Raw genomic sequence first — 16,663 nt, forward strand, 5'->3', positions numbered from 1 at the left:
AGCCTGAGAGCAGGCTCAGGGATGGTGAAACCTCTTGCCACCGTTGCTGTTCTGGCTGAACCCTGGCCCCTTGAAACTGCTTTCCATAGCCCCACCTGGAGCAGGGTGAGAATGGCTGGGACAGGGGCAATATCAGGTAGATCTCCTCAACCCATTCCTTGCACTCAGCAACATAAATTGAGAAGGGGAAGGGAGGAGGCATGCTGAGCATGGAAGGGAAGAGAAGAGGTGCTTGGGGGTGTGGGAGAAGAGGGGGGAATTCTTACCTGATTTAGAGACTTAAAAAATACCCAGTTGCTGTTCTGTAGCTTGGTCTGCTTGGAGGTTGGGAATAGAATGTGTAGCCACCCCTGTAGCAGTGGTTGCTGCGCTCACTCCACGCCTTTTTAAAATCCTGGATGTCTGTGCTTACAGCCAGTTCCCAGTTCTGGTTCAAATGCACGAATGGTAAGATTTTTTTCCCCATCAGTGAAAAATCCACTAACTATCAGTTTTGTCTTTAAATTAAGTTTCCACTGCTAAGAATGTCTCTCTCTCTCTCTCTCTCTGTCATACGTAGCTTAAATCCCTGTTCTCCAGTCCCTACTTTTTAAACAAAGCCAAATATGAGGGCCAAAATATACTTGAAATTGCATCTTTAAATAAAACACTGTTAGTTTTTTCAGTTTAAAATGAATGATTTAACTGCTACTGATCTGTCTAAACTTTGAATATTTAGTTATTCTACTGAAGATTAAAACATTGTAATAGACTTTTATAAAAAAATCATATAAGAATGCCATAATAAAGGAGTTTGATTTAAAAATACATCAACAAGTTCTATACCTTAAATGTTTGAAATCAAATGAAACACACAGATAAATCTGGAAAAAAGACATTATTTTTATCTAAAAATAAAATCTTTCAAACCAGCGAAAAGGAAAAGATGAAAAAACTACAATATCTTATTTGTTCTAAGTAAATCATTAGATTCTTAGTAAGTATACTGCCTACACAGAAGAGGAAAAGAATGCTATCAGTTCCATGCAGTCAAGAAACAAGAACATCTTAAACAGGATAATGTCTAGGTCATAGTAATAGGCTTGGATTAGAAGACGAATCTAGCATAAAATAGCCTCCGAATTTAGCACATAATAATACCATTTTCGTTCTCAGTATTGGCTGGAAGACGACCATAAAGGGGAATATGTATGGAACTGAAGATTTAATTTGAAACTAAACATAAACCAGCAGTAACCTTTGTATGAAACCTTCAAACATGTGTAGAGCTTTCTGTCCCTTTCTCTCCACATAATACCTTGCAGAACATAAAAAATAGTCATGATCTGCCAACAGGATTTTGGTTTCCCTGGAGACTATCAGTTCTCTGTTGCACAAGCTGGCCTGTAGGATAAGGGCTATCTTGATAAATTCAAATCTGTCTTCCAAAGGCAGTTGCATGTGTCAAAGAATTTGGATCTCTATTGGAGCCTGCATTTATTTAATGAAAACTTTCAGATGTCCTGTCTAATTCCTCACTAGCATCTCTTGGCAACAAAGTAACATGTACTAATTACTTTGAATATGGAAAAACCTTGTAGTATGTTGGTGGCAGTTTTGCCTTTTTGGTTGTCTATACTGAGCCTAAAGCCTTTGTCCTCTCTTGTCATTTTCTGTTTAGCATGAGAAGTGTAATGGTGATAAACTTATTTTCTAATGATAGAAGAGTTTAATCCCTTTGTGTGTACTCAGTCAAATCTGCACTTCCCTCTGCCATAAATGGTTTGAGATCCTCTTGTCATCTTTCACTTTGGACACCACCCCCATGCTTCAGTCAGATTATGCGCACTAATTATCTTGTGAATATTGAGGCGGGAGGGAGAAAGAGATTCATAATGCATGCAACCTACTTTGTTCTTCTGTGCTTGATTAACAAGAAAAACAATAACCTCAGGATTATTCTCTGTTGGCTTGGATGGAAATGTGTAGCCTGATGGAGCATTTTTTGTATTTTTTAAAACTCCTCTTAGTGTGCAGATGCAAGATTTTAATGACCATAGTGTTTAATGAGAATACATAGGAGGCTCTCTGAAACGTAAATTTCATTTTGAAGATTATTTCTCAGTTAGCATAGACTGCATTAAGAAGGAATAAATCAGTTATTAATTTACAGATGAAAAACATGTACTGCTTTGTTCAGATATTTCAATGATATTATCAAATATTTTTATCCTTTGGTCAAACTCATTTAATTTAGCTTTTGCAGATTCTCAATTTGTTTCCTTGTTGTTTTCACTAGTGATAGAGCATATCAAGAATGAAGAAAGTATATCAAAAGGAGCCAGAAGAATATGCTCATATTAAGGAGAGCATTTAAAAATGGAGAGAACTGAAAACTTGTAATAAGTACATAGTTAAATTACAAAGTTCATTGCCACTAGTTGTTATTGCTGACTTCCTTGATGGATTTAAAAGGATATTATAGGAACAATAGCAAGCTCCTTTATTGTCTGGGGCGGAGAGAGAAGGTGATGGTTTAGACTGACCCTTGTAGACAGAAGTGGAAGGGGAAGAGAAATCTTACCTTCTTCAGCTCTCCACGGTGAAAGCAGCTGTTGCTGCTGCCACTGTCCGTGCTGTAATAGAGTCAGTTTGGGTGGAAGCAGCCCTATGGTACAGGCTCCCTGGGAGCTGCCTCTGGGGCCCTGTTCACTTCCTCAACTCCCTTCCCCCCACCAGATATACTATGGGGTGCAAGTCTGTGGAAAGTGAGGGGTGCACCATTCTGTTTACTCCCTGGCTCCCTCCCCTTGCATACATTACTGAGTGCAAGGCTTTGCCTGCCCAGACCCCATGGATGGGTCATGGCAAAGACTCCCACATGATGATTTTAGTTCCTCCTCATGGTCATTGCCTGGGGCTGGTGTCCCATTCACCTCTTTCCTCCACCCCCTGCCCCCACTCCATCCTTTGTTATGCTACTGATGACAGTTTTACAGATAACAATGTACAATTGTATTAGCATGTGAGGGTGGAGAAAAATGTATGGCATATTAGCCTTAATATATTGGGGCACCCCTGCTTAGTACCGGAAGAAACTTCTCCAGTGGTTGCAATCGTAACTGTTAGATTTCTTTTATCTTCCTTTAAAGCATGTGGTACTGAACTTGGGCTATGACAGGGGGTTGATTTATTGGATCTTTTTGTATAGTCCGTGCTAAAAATATTGAAATGTTGAAATGAAGCAGGTAGAGTTGTTGATGATAGGCCTAGGCAGCTTTATGTAGCATGAAAAGCATTCATCCCCATAACTTGCTGTCCTTTTTTTATGCAGGTCTTTCCTTCTCCCAGCAAGGAACTGTTACACTTTAGAATAAAGTTTCCAGTGTAAGCACAGTTCGGTTTATCATGTAGCTTCCATGTGTCTGGTTCTCTACTTCCTTTGAAAGAGAAAAAGGGTCCTTATCAACTTAAAGTGGAATGCAACTCCTCCCTCCTTGCAAGAGAGGCTGATCTCTTTGTAGAGCTTCTAGTTAGTTATGGTCTTTGGTGAAATGCAGATCAGCTCTCCTCTCCCAGGACATGGAGTTCCTCGCACAAATCTGACCATTCTTCTATGTTTGTCAAAAGCCAGGGCTGCCATGCATGTGGTCTGGGCCCCTACTTCTTGTTCATGGGCTGCAGCAGAGCTGGATACAGGCATGGGAGAATTGGGCAGGAGCCACCATCTTCCCTACTGATCCTATTGGGAAGCCAGCATTTTAATTTTTTACTGCTCCTTCCCCCAATGGGGCCTCTCCACCACTCAGCACTGACGGTTAGGGCAGCATGAAGGGCAGCCAGAAGACAAGATGGCAGCTGCCTCCTCATCCCTTCTCCTTCCGGGGCCTCTGCCAATCAGCACCAAGGGGCAGGGCTTCTTTGCCAATCAGCTTCAAAGGGTGGGATTCCTGTGAAATGCCCGTAAAATTGATGCACTGTGAGCAGGCTATGAAAATCCCTTTGTCTCCCCATGATTTAGGTAGGTCACTATATGTATTAAGTTATACTAGATGTACCAGCCTTCCTGGAACAAAACACTGATTTTTCTTCCCTGCCTTCCCCCCGCTCCCCGCCCCTCCAAAGCCCTGCCACCCTCTTCCCCCTCCATATCTGCCCTGGCCCATTTGGTTTGTTGCCTCTACTTTGACTATGTCTAAACAATAAACTTGTCTCTAGCAGCAGTATCCTCAAGCATCCTGTGCCTCTCTGTGTAGGCTGCCTCCTAAGTAATGGGGCAGTGTGCCTTCTTCCATGTTCCTTGGGCAGTTAGTCTGCTTATCTAGCTATTCTGCTTTCAGCTACACTACTTCCACTGGCTCTAGCCACATTACTTGAGGATGCCATTTCTGACGACTGCAAGTGTGCCATGGAGACATGGTCAAGGTCTGGCTGCTCCTCTCCCAGTGATAGGTGGAAGTGAGAGGCATCCTAGTACAGTGGGGTGTGGGCAGGGGGATGGTGCAGGGCAAAGACTGAATAGAAACTGGTGTGCAGGCTGCTTAGTGTAGGTGTAAGAGCTTCAGACTGATTCCTCAATTTCTCTTAAAAGCCGAAAGCCAACCTAGTCTCTGTGTGGGTGCCTAAAGTTATTTGGGAGGTATAGAGTATTCCTGATATACTTGTCTTTCTGGTCAGAAACTATAAGAACAAGGAATGGTGGGAAAATTATGCAGAAATTATACAGCTTTATGAAGCAAATCCCATAACACAGAGAATGCATATTTTCCTCTGATGTGGTATTTCATTGCTTTATCTAATTAAGTCTTTGATGGGTAATCTGAGCACTTTCTAGATTTAACTAATGGTGATATTTGTTTCCTGAAACTAACAGAAGTAACACACACACATCCTTTTGTTCTCGGTTCATACCTTTCTGATATACAGTCCTCTTTCTTGCAATCCTATTGGTCTCAAAAACATTTGTTTTATTAAGTTTGGTTATTAAGATTTCTGTATTAGATGAAATGCTCAATAAGCTCCGTGCGCTTGCATCTTTTGTTTTAATTCCAGATTTCTCTTGCATATTCATTACTATGTTGTTTGAAAGGCATATTTATTATACTCTCCTTCAAAGTCAAAAGAAAAAGCACAGAGAGTGTCATTTAACATATTAAATCAAGAAAACAACATGAAATATTAACAACCACTCGCTTGCTTGGCTGTGACAGAGCCTTCATGCTGCTTTGAGGGGTTTTTAAATCTGGAGGTTATTTACAACCCTGCACCCAATTCCTATCTTGTTTAAAAGAAAGGCAATATAATGTATCTTATTAAATATTACTTTAAACCTTCTGGTTTAGCTTTTAACAAGTTAAATTTGAAGACAGAGAGATAGATAGGCAGGCTGGAAGGGCCTTAGAAGTTCATCTGGTCCAGCCCCCAGCACCAAGCAGAAAAGATAACTGGGGGTCAGGTGACCCCACGAAGGTGACTGTTTAGTTTCTTCTTGAACATTTCCAGGGTAGGTGATTGCACCACCTCTGGAGGGAGCTTATTCCACAGTCTGGACACCCTGACTGTGAAGAAGTTTTTCCTAATGTTGAGCCTGAATCAGTCTTCCAGGAGCTTGTGGACATTACTCCTAGTTTTCCCCTCTTGTACCCTGGTGAACAGTTGCTCACCGAGCCCTTGATGTACTCTCTTAGTGTGGAGATAAGCTTCTACCACGTCCCCTCTCAGCCTTCTTTTCTTCATTCATAGATCCTAGGGTCAGAAAGGACCTCAACAGATCATTGAGTCGGACCCCCTGCCTAGGCAGGAAAGAGTGGTGAGGCCATAAATTCATAGACGTTAGGGCTGGAAGGGATCTCGGAAGATCATGAAATCCAGCCCCTGCCCCAGGGGCAGGAAGTCATCAGGGAATCATAGGATCCTAGCAAGATAAACATCCAAATGTCTCGAAGGCGTTCAAAGTAGGTGCTTGAACCACCTCTGGTGGCAGTCTATTCCAAACCTCGGGGGCTTGGACAGTAGAGAAATTCTTCCTTATGTCCAGCTTGAAACAGTCAGGGAGGAGTTTGTTAGATGACCCCAGCCAGATGCCTATTCAGCCTTCTCTTAAAGACCCCCAAGGTAGGGGAGAGCACCACCTCCTTGGAAAGACCATTCCAAATGTTGGCCACCCTTACCATGAAGAAGTTTTTCCTGATATCCAGCCTAAATCTGGTCTTTGTTGGCTTGTGACCATTGTTCCTTGTTACCCCAAGAGGCACCCTGGTGAACAGAGCATCTCTGATCCCTTGCTGCATCCCCCTAATGAATTTGTAGGTGGTCACAAGATCACCTCTCAGCCTTCTCTTGCAGAGGCTGAAGCGGTCCAGGTCCCTCAGTCTCTCCTCATTGGGCTTGTCCTGTAAGCTCCTAACCATATGAGTGGCCCTCCTCTATCAACATCCTTCTTGAAGTATGGCACCCAAAACTGGATGCAGTACTCCAAATGCAGTCTGACCAATGCCGCATAGAGGGGAAGTATCACGTCCTTGGTTCAATTTGTCATGCATCTGCTGATGCATGATAAAGTGTAGTCAGCTATGCTTATGATTTCATTACACTGACGACTCATAGTGGACTCCAAGATGAGCATGACTCTGAGATCCCTTTTCACATCTGTGCTGCTGAGAGGGTCACTTCCCAGACAGTAGGTGTGCTGGATATTTTTGTACTGTAGGTGCAGCAGTCTGCACTTGTCCTTGTTGTACAGCATTCTATTGTGTACCGCCCACTTTTCTAACCTGTCCAGGTCTGCCTGCAATCATTCCCTCTGGAGCATGCACTTCACCCCTCAATTTAGTATCATCCACAAACTTGGACAGAGTACACTTCACACCCACATCCAAGTCACTGATGAAGATATTGAAAAGGCCCAGATCCCTCAGTCTTTCCTTGTATGGCTTGCCATATAAGGCTCTGATCATATGGGTGGCTCTTCTTTGGACTCTCTCAAGCTTGTCCATGTCCTTGTTAAAGTGTGGCGCTGAGAACTGGACGCAGTACTCCAGCTGCAGTCTCACCAGTGCTAAGTAGAGTGGAATAATCACTGTCTTGGTTTTGCTAGAGATGCATTAATTGATGCATGCCAGAGTATTATTTGCCCTACTAGCTATGGCATTGCACTGCCAGCTCATATTCATATGGTGGTCTATTATTACCCCCAGGTCCATGTCCCTTTTATTCATGGTGCTAATCAGTTTGGTACTGCCAAGCCTGTAGATGTATTAGGGATTGCTTGTCCCGAGGTGGAACATTTTACATTTATCGACATTGAACTTCATCAGAGTCTGATCTGCCCAACTTGCTAGCCTGTCTAGGTCCACATTTATCTGTAGCTTATCTTCAAGCTTGACCATGCTTCCCCATAACTTGCTATCATCTGCAGACTTGGCCAGTGAGCTCTTCAGCCCTACATCCAAATTGTTAATAAAGATGTTGAAAAGTACTGGACCAAGCATCCACCCCTGCAGGATGGTGACCATTGTGAGATAGAGATATCTATCTATCTATCTATCTATCTATCATAAAGGGCGTGGTCCATCTGTTTGTCTGTCTGTAACAGTCTTGGAGAACTCTAATTGGTTAGGACCCCCCCCCCGGAGGCAGCAGAGCACTGCCATGACAGTGGGGACAGAGCTGGAAGGGGACTGGCCGGAGGGACTGGCCTTACCGCCCCCACCCCCTGCTCCATCCCCACTGTCACAGCAGTGTTCTGCTGCCTCCGAAGACCAGGGCTGGGGGTGGGGAGGGGATGAGGCCAGCAGCACTGGAGGTGGTGGCGGCACAGGCTGTTAGCGGAGGGGGACAGAGGGAGTGGCAGGGCAAGCTTTCCCCTCCCCCCTGCTCCTGGGAGGTGGCAGTGGTACAGGGAAATATGTTTCCTGCTTTGTGTTCTCCAGATTGTATTAGTGTTAACATCCTAGTTTCTTACCTGGGAAGGAAATTCCTTGGGAATATGGTGATTCTTTGATGACACCTTCACTGATGTTGATAAAAACTATTTGCAGCTTTAATGAGGAAACACCTGTAATCACAAGTGAAGACCAATTTGACTGCCTGGTAAAATAATGCAAACTATTTTCTGCTGCGGTAAAGAAAGCTCAGCTGTGGCATGTGTAATGCTCGGTAAAACTTCATTTGCAATAGTTAATCATTTATTTCCTTTTGTTCAGGGAGAGGAGTTAACTACATGCATCTGAAGGTGTCACCTTGGAGACTAACTGGAGAGGCGTAACCTTTCATAGGTGACAGCCTACTTTGTCAGATGCTATGAATGCCATTCATATGCTGTTATGAATGCTTTTGCTTCTCTGAACCAGATAGGTAGAGTGGCACCTTAGAGACTTATTTCTTTTGTTTGAAACTGATGTTGAGGGCAATGACAGTTCTTGCAGGATCAGAAGATATCAGCATTTTGGTCATATTTAAAAATACAGCTAGACCACTGCTCTACAAAATAACTCACTAGACCTACCCAAGGTCATTGGTTGGAGAGGAGGCTGACACTGTCCCTTTAAAGTGTTCCAAAACAAGCAATAAATTAACCAGTGAGAAAATACATTTGCGCATGCATGTGTAAAACTTGCATTACAACAGTTTCAGTTTTCTGCTATAAATTGATCCTTTCAAGTCTGTGCTGCATCATTACACTAGACTAGCACTGAGGTCTATGCATTCTGCACAAATGAGTCTGGGGCCGGTGGTGAAGGGAAAACGAGACTACTAAAATGAAAACTTTGGCTAGGGACATTACACATAAATTGGTTTAGGTGATCAGAAACTGGTTTAAACCTGTAACACAACAGAAGTTCAGTGCACATAGACCAGTTTCAAAATAGCCAAAACCAGTCTGAGAGAAACCTGGTTGACTTAACTGACTGAGCTCAAACCAGTATATGCAATGTCTATCACAGACCCCTTCCTGGTTTAACTTAAAAACCTGAGTCCCCCAGCATCCCAGGACATCCATGTTGCACACCATAGAGTATGCACACATAACTGGAAGTGCTTTGAAAGGAAGCATTCCTCATTTTCTTGAGGATAATTTTTGAAGTGCTTCAGCTACAGACGGTGATCTACTTGCTCCTGGGGGCACTTCAAGAGATTCTGGAGAGCTGCAAGTATTTTAGCTGCCCAGGAACACAAAGGAAGACCTTTCCTTTGTATCTGCTCAGAGATCTCTAGGGTTTGGCCCTTTGTAATCTGTGGATTCACAGCCTCTGTTAATTTTTAGAAGCCATATCTTTGTCATATTCCAGCATCATTGGTATAACAGTGCGAGGAAGGGTATAGTGCTGCTAATCATCCACTCTTACATCACAGGTTTTCATGGAAGAGTTCCAACTCCTGCCTTTTACACAGGACACGGTTGTAAGAGTCTAGGAAAGAAGCCCCTGCTGAGAGAGACAACACAGCCTTGCTTGCTCAGTGGAGAGTTGAAACAGTGACAAGGAAAAGCTTCTTTTGAAAATTCTTTAAAAATAGCCTTGGTAAATATTTAGTTATCTAATACTTTGCAAGGAAAAACAGACTGGACAGACTTATGTGTCTGACAAACAGTTTAAAGCTTGGTTGGTTCAAAAAAGCTGGAACTTCTGAAAAAGCAAATATATATATTTCTGATTTGACTAAGAACCTCATGCTGCTTTTCCAGAGACCAATTTCTCCCCTAGTTCTAGCAACTTAAAACTCTACACTCATTTATATTGCAACAGGTTGTTAAAAGGCCATATTTTTAATATGCATATTTAAAAAATGCCATCAGTATTTGTATACAATGGCGTCTAACACAATTGTCTGCAAAGCAGAGCTGGCCAAAACCCCATATTTCTGTTCAGTGGGAATTAAAAAAAATAAGTTTTACCTGCAAAATGGATCAGAAAGCTAACATTTTTAAATGTTGCTAATCCAAGGTTTTTTTCTGAACAAGTTTGTTTCTATAGTTTTGAATTAGGTATCATTTTGATATATATATAAATACACATGTAATAAATATATAAAGCACACATATACAATGGCAAAACAAATTGATAGTCAAAACAATATTTCAATATTATTAAAACAAAGTTAATTTAAATGGATGCATTCTTTTGAAATGTTTTAGTATGGGGGAAACAATTTCTGACTTTCTTTTTTTCAAACTTTTTAAAATCACCTCAGCTGCAAATACAGATTTTTGTGTATACAGATATATGGGCCTTCAAGCACTGCTGATATTGTAGAAGCTGGTTGAGTATTTACTTCCAAATAAAACTTAATCCCATTCTTTTAAATCATCTATATTTAGAAGTGAAGAAAAGTAGGTGGAAAGGAGTAAATGCTAAATGAAATTACTTGTCCTCATAGTAACTAAGATTATGTGCTCCCCCTTGGCATGTTACATGGAGATAATAGATGATTACATGGAAAAGCTTCAGGCATCTCATTTTCCTATTTTATCTGTTTGATGGTAGGGTGTTAGAAAACAAAGTGAGTGTAGCCAGGGACTAGTATAGAGGCCCTGGATTTTGTGGGTAAAGATGCTAAAACCTGTAGGCCTAGAAGGGGCAGATCCAGTCACATGCCCCTTAAGCTGTGCTGCACATGCAGTGAACTTTCTGACCTCACCAACTCATCAGCATGGTTTCTTGCTGGCAGGAAGCTTTGCCAGTGAGCTGGTAAGCTCAAGGGAGCTCTGTATTTGTGGGTAGCACAACTGAAAGGGGATGTGACCCCACTTCCTGGATCTTCCCTTAGGGTCAAGGCCTAATTTATTCATTCTTTCAAATATGTACCGAGTTGTATACCTACTTCCCTTAGCACTGTCCTCACTGTGTGCATTCTTGCTGTGCTGCCATTAGCCTCCTGCCAGCAGATGTGTAGTTGTGACCTCTCTAATGGGATTCGCAGGATGCAGTAGAGCAAGCTAATGCTAACTTACACTCTTCCACAGTGAGCTTCTTGTGTGTTCAGGAGTCTGCCTGTTCCATTATTACTCCCTGTAGTGTCTACTGTTGTCACATTATAATATCTGTATTGTCCTATGACCAGACATTGCCCTTTTTTCCTTTTATGTACTAAATATACACCACTTTTTTGACGTTTCACTGAAACCTGCCTCCTCCTGCACCACACAACAGAGAAGATATATAGGTAGTCTACAGATAGAGCTAAATACAGTTTATTTGCCTTTTCTACTAGTTTGGTAGGGAACAATTAAATACTGAATTTACTCAAATATAAGGTTTTCCCTGCTCCCAATCAACATGAAGGAAAAAAGCCCCATATCTTATATTCACATAACAGCAACCTCCCCTCCCCAATTAAATATATTCCCTATCATTAAACTGCTGCTAGAAGCAGCATGTGCTCAGTCATAGAAACCAACTATGAGGTTGATTTGAATGCAGCCCATGCTGAGCATGCCCATAAGACATCTGGCCAATATTGGACAGACACATTAATTGGGAACCTTTTTTTTGTTTTACTACAAATTTTCTTGAAAGCACACTTAACACTTAACACTTACAAAGCTCCACATATTGAGCATCCTTGTTTCACCAAGGCTTCATACCACAAAACAACCACATATAAAAACATAAAATGACATATGTTAAACCCCTAAACAACATGCATCAACTTCCCACAAAAAACCCTTATAGAACTCTATTTCTTCATACAGAACCCCATGAATATCAAATCTCATAGTTTCATAGTGCTTAGGGTCAGAAGGGACCTAAACAGATCATCAAGGCCAACCCCCTTCCTCAGAAAAAAAACCCTATTACCTCTGTAACCTCCTGAAACTCTGTGCTCCTCCCATCAGTTTTCTCTGTTGGTTCACTGAAACAAGTGTGTCCAGTCCAGTTCCTTCTTCTCCACTGCCTCTTCTTCAATCTCTTCCTTGTCCTGATAGATGTAGTGTTTCACTTCATGCAGCACCAGCTTCAGGCGCCAACCCCTTAAAAACCCAGCGAAAGCCAACCCCTTAAAAACCCAGAGGTTTCTTACTTTCCATATACTAGTTTTAACACTTGCTAACTCTGGTGGTGCTTGCCACCCCCCCTCCCGCCCACCAGCCCCTCCCCCCACTGCTGAAAGCACACCGGGAGCACGAGTTGTTCATGTTCAAAAAACAATATACCCTGATGGGAACCTTTTTTTGTGTGTGGCCCTTAAAAAAAGTGGGCAGTTGTTCCAGGCCTGGAGATTCTGCAATACCAGGCTGGTACTTGGAAAGCTTTGGTGCCAGAAAGAGATAAGTTAGCACAGGCAACGCGAAGGAGAGTACAGGGGGTGCAAGTGATTAGCTGCCTGAGATTAGCTGCTGTCAGCTTCTGCGGGCAATCAGCACTTGCTACCCCCTGCACCCAGTGACACCTCTGCTGGCAGCTGTGGGCAGTCCCCACTCGCTGCTTGCCAACACTGGCACCTGCAGGCGGTCCCTGTTTGCTACTCACCGCCATGGTGTCCCCCCAGTCTCGGGAGGCACTAATCATTCATGTAAGTTAGTACAGTCCATCTGAATAAAACATAGTGCCCATTATGCTCAATCCCTCCTCAGGACCAAGCCTTTTTCAAGTCATGGTGAACCTCTACATCAACATCAAATAAATTTCAACTTCCTGTTCTCTCCCACAGCTAAGCAGTGCCTTTCCAATTTCCAATGCTTCCTGTCTCTTTGTGAGCCTTAAATATCTGGCAAACATCACCGGGCTTAATATAGCTGAGAGACTCTGTCGATCCCTCTCAGCTTGTCTCATGTGATTTAATGTGGCCCTGTCCTCCATGGGGTGGAGACAGACCAGGCAACTCTGTTGCCAGAGCTGTGTTGATTCTCTTAGTTATGTCATTGAGCAAGAAGTAGTAACCCAAAAGAGTGATGTTGTCATTAGCTTTGCCAAAAGGGGTAGGGAGGGGAAAGTGCCAGTTATCAATGTAAAAAGTTAAAAAAGGCAAGAAAAAACATTTTATTTTCTGATTGTAAGATGATATTTGTATAATACAGTTATTTTATTTGTGTGTGTGTGTGTGTGTGTGTGTGTGTGTGTGTGTGTGATGATTGTTCTTTTAACCATGGGTTAATAGGACAGCTGGAGCATTATTTTACAGAATTTTCTTACAGTTTTTTTGGAAAGGTGTAAACCAAAACATCCCAAAGTTATCTAAATCTTGTTTGTTCAATGTATATACAATTTTTAATTGTATTTACAGTTTTCTTCTCTTTGAAGGATACCTCTAGTTTCCTCAACATGGACTATAACACCAGTGGCAGAGACTCTATGTGATATCTTGGCTTGCTTGATTTCAGAGGTATTGGAGTCCTCCAGTGGTATTTATTAACATTTATGTTTTGAAAAAACTATATTTTTCCCCAGGGACAAGTTACAGTAGCCCAGACTGATACTGTCACAGGGCTTTGCAGGCAGTGGATCATGGCTTTGCCCTGGCCCCAGCCCCACACTGTCACTTCCCCATGATCCCTGCCCTGTAATCCTGGTCTCACCCAGGAGCAGGATGCTAGTTGTTCTTGATGGCACCTGCCTTTGCTGATTCTTTAGAGGTCTATCAGGAATTGTAAGTGGAAGTTAAAGCTATATGAGACAATGTTGATTCTGGTGGATAAACTGCCCAGTTGCTCCTTTGTGGCCATGATGGACTCTTTCAGTGGTAGCACAGTTTCAGGAAGTTATGCCATCTTGGAAACACGAGTCCACTAGAACAGCAGCTAAGAACTAGTGCACTTACTCTTCACTGTCTCCCAGATTGGCCCTGGAATCTGTAGTGACAGTCCTTTTCAATTTTGCAAGATTCACCTTATTGAATTTTTAAGTCATTCTGCCCCCCACCCCCCCCCCACCCCTCACACACACACACACACCAGTTTGTTTCTCTACAGGAGCAGGACAGAGGTTTTCCCCTATTCTTCTCTATTATCAATATAAAAACTTATGGAATAACCCCAAACGTGTAGACCTTGAGAAATTCACATAGCTGTTATGGATACCAGTTGTTTCATGGGGGAAATGTTCTTATTCTCCCATGGGATCTATAAGCTACAGTTGATCCTGTTTGTAATGAGTATTTCTGGAAATACTGATACTTGCAGCTTCAGTTATCAGTCAAGCAGCAAACTAATTTGCTGAGGAATCTGTTCTGGAAACACCCGACACTTGTAGTTATGCTTTTAACATTAGCAAAATTGAATAGCGCAACATGTATCATTTGCAAGCTTTTCTTCTGCTTCTCTAAACCCAGACAATTAAACAGGGAAATCACTGGATGTGAATATTATTATGAAATAAGGAAATGTGGAGCAGAATTTTACATAAAATATTAGAGCTATGGTCAGATTTAAGACTACATGGCTATATAGGAAAGAAAAAGCTGCTCAAGGTCTTTGGCCAGAAGCCTGGACTCATCACATGTAATTATGATAAATACTGGCATTGTGAAAAGGTTTCCTTTGCGGCTGACCTGCTGTGTGACCGTGGACAACTCTGTTTTCTGCACAGCTTCAATCTCCTCATCTTTAAATGGGGGATAATGGGTCTTTCTTTCCAAAGACTGATTTGAGCTCTCTAGAGGGAAAGTACTATATGGTTGTAATCTAACTGTTGCTAGTTAACTGGTGGTATCTTTACCGTTTTAATTGGAATTGGATCAGGTCTGATCATCCTTTTTGTTAGTATTATTTTTGTCTGTCCTAAAGATGCTGCAAGTGTTTGCCTTGTAGTATCAATATATATAACATGTTGGGATATTTTTCCATTTATTTGGCTTTTGCAAAGAAATAGGCAACTCTCTAACATGAATGTACAGAATTTCCACTAGGTATCCAAAATAATTTTTTTTTAATAAGGGCATGCCCAGAACATTCCAGGTTCATGCTTAAGGCACGGATATCACTGTTAAGAAGCATGTTCCAGTCTTAAGTTTTCTTTTATTTGTTATTCTTAGAGTATGCTAGGGCTTGCAGTCCATAACTGCTAGATGAGGCAGGACAGGTTTTGTAAGCAGGACAGAGTTTGTAGCTTGAGGGGAATTTTTCCCACCAGTTTGATCCCTGGTATGGTCAATATGATTAACAGCTTGTTTGATTATTGATATTTATTCTGTATACACTATTTATGGGTTATTTTCTTTATACCTATCAATTGATATGTGTGTTATAGGAGAACTCAGAATTCTGTTGTCTGTCAACATGTTCATTTCTTATTTCTTACTTTATTTCCTATAACAGCAATAGTAATAAAAAACTGTTGTGTCTTATAGTTTTCAATCAAAAGCTCCATTACCTTCTTCTGGAACATATTCTCATATGTTAAGTAAAACTATAACAGGCATATAAGGCACAGTTACGCTATTATTATTTGAATTACTCCCTAGTAGTATTGGATTTGAATATGTATTCTTTTTTGAAAATCTAATTATTTGTAAAGGGGCAGCCACACTATTTGTTAGGAAGTGCAGTATTATAAAACTTTTATTTTTCATAGTATCTTTCATGTAAATTATGTTCTAGCCCTTCAAAGCAAAGGGTCCAAGGAGCTGAAAACCTATGTACTGTTGAGCGCGCTCAATTCCCATCTGTTCCAGTTGAAGCTGAGTACTCGGTACCTCATTGCACAAGATTTGGCTTTTAACTATAAGAATAAAAAATAATAGCCATAGGAGAGTAGATTTAAGAGCCAGAGGACTGAGAGGGAAGCTGTGCTTTTAGATAAAACTGAACAGATATGGAGAGTCATGATGATAGGGGACCAAAGGAAGGCTGTTTTAGAATGACTTATGGGTTCTTCTCTGAAGTCTACAGGACTGCTGGGAGAAGATGGTAATTGATAAACTGGGTTGGATTTACGGTCCATCTAGTCCAGTGACATATAGCTAGTACCAGATGCTTCATAGGAAGATCTAAGAAACCAGAATAGGTAGAGTGGGGTGGGGAGTAGGAATGGTCTGATATATTGGGCAGCTATACATGTACATTGAGGCTGCTCCAATGCACTATAATTACATTGAGTCTTCTGGAGTGTGATCATTACTGTGCTCCAACAAACACCAGTGCCATGTGTATCAGCATCCCTGTGCTGAAAAATGGTAGTGGGGGCACTTCGATATTCGATGAGCTTTAGTTAAAGCAACCCTCGCAACCATTTTTCAGCATTGGGATGCTGATGTATGTGACGCTCAGGGCACTTTATTTAGGCAGCTCTTGGAGCCACTCTAATTGAACCCCTGCCACCCAGAACGTGTGTATAAATGTCCATTAAGTCTTATCCATCTTATCCAATTAAAGAATTATTTCAGCCCTGAAGTGTGAGGTCCAATGTGCATTCCAAATTGTTTTTAATCATCACCTATGTTATGGTAAATGCCAAATCATGTTTTTAAATCATGTTAGGTGTTTGCCATGACATGTTGTAGAGGTCAGTGATTTCTGCCATCGAAAGTGTGTGAGTGAGTGCCTCCTCTTATCATTGTTTTAATTTTCTGACTTTTATTTTCATGGGCTTCCTCCTTGTTTGTGGTGTTATATTTTCACTATTGATTCCAGTCATCAGGGTGGGATTGGATGGTACCTCCCTGCACCTTAGAATGTTGCCCTCCTGCTACATGCTTGATACACCCTGCCTTTCTCTACATCCTTCTTCTTTTCCTCTCTGCCCTCCTG

The 16,663-nt window shown here is 41.7% G+C and overlaps 1 protein-coding gene across 3 annotated transcripts in view; it reads left to right on the plus strand.

Annotated features, from left to right (window-relative positions):
• The window catches only part of RFTN1 (raftlin, lipid raft linker 1), a 152,809-nt gene that overhangs the window by 33,070 nt on the left and 103,076 nt on the right, over nt 1-16,663 (plus strand). The gene's annotated exons all lie outside the window — the stretch shown is intronic.

This window comes from Crocodylus siamensis, chromosome 5, assembly GCF_052110815.1.
Source record: "Crocodylus siamensis isolate JL-2025a chromosome 5, ASM5211081v1, whole genome shotgun sequence".
NCBI lineage: Eukaryota > Metazoa > Chordata > Crocodylia > Crocodylidae > Crocodylus > Crocodylus siamensis.